The sequence below is a fragment of the Mesocricetus auratus genome, unplaced genomic scaffold (genome assembly GCF_017639785.1).
Source record: "Mesocricetus auratus isolate SY011 unplaced genomic scaffold, BCM_Maur_2.0 Super-Scaffold_100014, whole genome shotgun sequence".
In the NCBI taxonomy this organism is placed as follows: Eukaryota; Metazoa; Chordata; class Mammalia; order Rodentia; family Cricetidae; genus Mesocricetus; species Mesocricetus auratus.
Genome location: NW_024429197.1, coordinates 40,309,453 through 40,312,484, shown reverse-complemented (window position 1 = coordinate 40,312,484; position 3,032 = coordinate 40,309,453). Strand labels below are relative to the sequence as shown.

General features: G+C 44.9%; 1 pseudogene; it reads left to right on the top strand.

The window, feature by feature from the left end:
- The first annotated feature begins 1,426 nt into the window (after nucleotides 1-1,426).
- LOC101843057 lies at nucleotides 1,427-2,771 on the top strand (annotated as a pseudogene).
- The last annotated feature ends 261 nt before the right edge of the window (nucleotides 2,772-3,032 follow it).

The window sequence follows — 3,032 nt, the reverse complement described above, 5'->3', positions numbered from 1 at the left end:
AATGGCGTTGCAGCTCAAGAGATGACTCAGCGGCTAAGAGCACTGACTGCTCTCACAGAGGACCCACTTTGATTTGGTTCTGAGCACCCACATGGTGGGTCACAACTGTTTGTAACTCCAGTTCCAGGGGATCTGACATACTCATTTGGCCTCTGTGGGCATGGTGTACCACTCAGGCGTAACACATATGCACACAAAATAAAAATAAAGATATCATCTTTTAAAAAAGAGGAAATGGTGGAACAGGAATTTTTAAGCCCAGACTGTTCAGTTCCAGGGCTAAATTCCTCTGTGACTGTTCTACTGTGTTTATAAGCTTATGAAATAAATGCCCTTAGAGTCTGCTGACAGCACATCTACCCTGTATGCAAATGGTCATGAGCTTACCTTGACAACAGAGCGTTTTTATCCTTCAGACACTTGAATCATTGCCTAGAAATCATGGCTACAAAAAAATATTGAGACCTAAAAATTGCTCTCCTTGAGACAGTAAAAGAACATTGCAAAAGATTACATGAGGGGGCCTATGACAGAACTGTTTAGGGTCTTGACTGTGTTCTGAGCCATAGTGGTGATAAAATTGAGTAGCCAACACACACACACACACACACACAGAGAGAGAGAGAGAGAGAGAGAGAGAGAGAGAGAGAGAGAGAGAGAGAGAGAGAGACACACGCACGCGCGCACACACACAGTCTGAGAAACAGGATAAACCTGAATGAGATGGTGTGTACTATCAGTGCCATATCGTGTCCTGCTGTGATCACAGTATACAGTTCATCAAATAGTACCACCCAGAACGGGTCAAAGTACATAATAGAGCCCTCTGTGCTCATTCTTAAAAATCTCAGGAGAGGCAACATTTTTTTTTAATGGAGGGGAGCACTGGAAAGCAAAAATAAGTTCATGCTGAAAGTAATATTTACAGAATGTAATACATGCCAGTTAGGTCAGTATAGTGAGTCAATTATTGTATCCATATATATATTTTAAAATAAAGAAAGGCAAATGATTCTTAATAATTCTATTGGATAAAAACACATATGATTGGATGTGAATGCATTATGAAGTATGTGGTGTGCTGTGGGCAGGACCCTTAGAAGAGAGAACACACAGGGTCTACAAATGTGTTGAAGTGGCTCTATCCATCACGCCTGGAACAGAAATATGTGCCCTGGAAAGCAAGCCACTCTAAGGGGCTCTAAGCATCTCCCAGTGACTGTTTCTCTCCAGGTTCTCTAAACTGCTCCACAAGGTGGCACAATCCTTCTGAAGGTGAGTTAGGCAATATTTATCAAAGCTTTGAACTTCTTATACCCTTTGACCCAGGAAATGATAATTGTCTATCAGGGGGGTGTGGTTAGCTCAACCTGGTGAAGTTGACTTACATTTAGAAGCTACGTCCTGCTCTCTGCACTGTCCAGGGATGGGTCCGCATGGCACTGTTCTTGATTTCTGTGGTGACTTAAAGGGAAACTTACACAGTGTCCTGCGGATGAAGGAGAGGGATATCCTCAACTTCCTTGCTGTTGAAACCCACTTAGCTGGTACCAACCTTGTCTTTCAGATGAAACAGTACATCTACAAAAGGAAAGTGATGGTATCTACATCACGAATATGAAGAGGGCCTGATGGTGGAAGGCGTCGTTTGTAGCCCAGGCTAACACTGCTGCTGAGAACCTCGCTGGCAGAGGTCTCCTCCAGGATCAGTGTGCCATGCTGAAGTTTGCCGATGCCACTTCAATTGCTGCCCGCTTCAAGCCTGGGACCTTCACTAACCAGATGTAAGCAGCCTTCAGGGAGCCATGGCTTCTAGTGGTGACTGATCCTAGGAACGGTGTTGTGAAATAGTACCTTAACTATGTAAATATGTGTTATATTTATGTTGTGCAATATTAACTTAATTAAGCAAAGATGTGTTACATTTGTTTCACCTTACCTGCCTAAGACGCCTGACTGGTCTAATAAAAAGCTGAATGACCAATAACTAGGCAGGGCTAGTAGACAGGGAGAAAATATAGGAAGAGAATTCAGGATTGAGAAAGAATGAGGGAGAAAGAAAGGGAGGCGCCAGGGGTCAGTCAGCTAGGCAGCCAGCCAGACAGACAGACATGGAAGATGCAGGAAAGTAGGACATGCAAAAGGAAAGAAAGGTAATAAGCCCTGAGGCAAAATGTAGATGAAGAGAAACAGGTTAAATTAAGTTATAAGAACTAGCTGGAAATAAACATAAGCTAAGGCTAAGCATTCATAACTAATAATAAGTCTCCATGTCATGATTTGGGGGGTTGGCGGTCCAAGAAAACTTGCTAAAGGCTAACCACCAGCCCCTCATAGAGGCATCTTATATCAACCTGTGTATCACAGACTGTCCTATCCACTACGTGGACATTACCATCCCATGCAACAACAAGGGAGCTCACTCAGTGGGTCTGATATGGCTTATGGTAGTCTGCATGCGTGGCACCATCTCCCTTGAGCATCCCTGGAAGGCTAGGCCTGATCATCACTTCTTCAGAGATCTAGAGGAGAAGGCTCAGAAGGCTGTGACCAAGGAGGAATTTCAGGACGAATGGACCACAACAGCTCCCGAGTTCACTGCTGCTCAGTCAGAGGGGGCAGACTGGTCTGAGGGTATGCAGGTGCCCTCCGTGCCCACCCAGCAGTTCCCTGCTGAAGACTGGAGTGCCCAACCAGTCACTGAGGACTGGTCAGCAGCTCCCACAGCACAGGCCACCAAGTGTGTGGGAGTCACCACTGAGAGGTCCTGAGCTGCTCTGCAGACTCTCGAGCAAAAGGGGGAAGGGGAGGAAGGAAAAATAAAGTTCTTAAAAGGTGAAAAATAAAAAGTTACATCCTTTATGCTGTCCTTTAATCCCTAAATTGTTGCCATTGAGGGAGAGGGTATCTGACCGAGGTCATTCAGATACTGGTGACCAAGTAGAGATCCTTCACTCCAAGCTCAGTGCTGTTAATATGACCCAAAAGTCACAAGGGAGGAAACAGCATTGACACAAGAAGTGAGAGCCTGA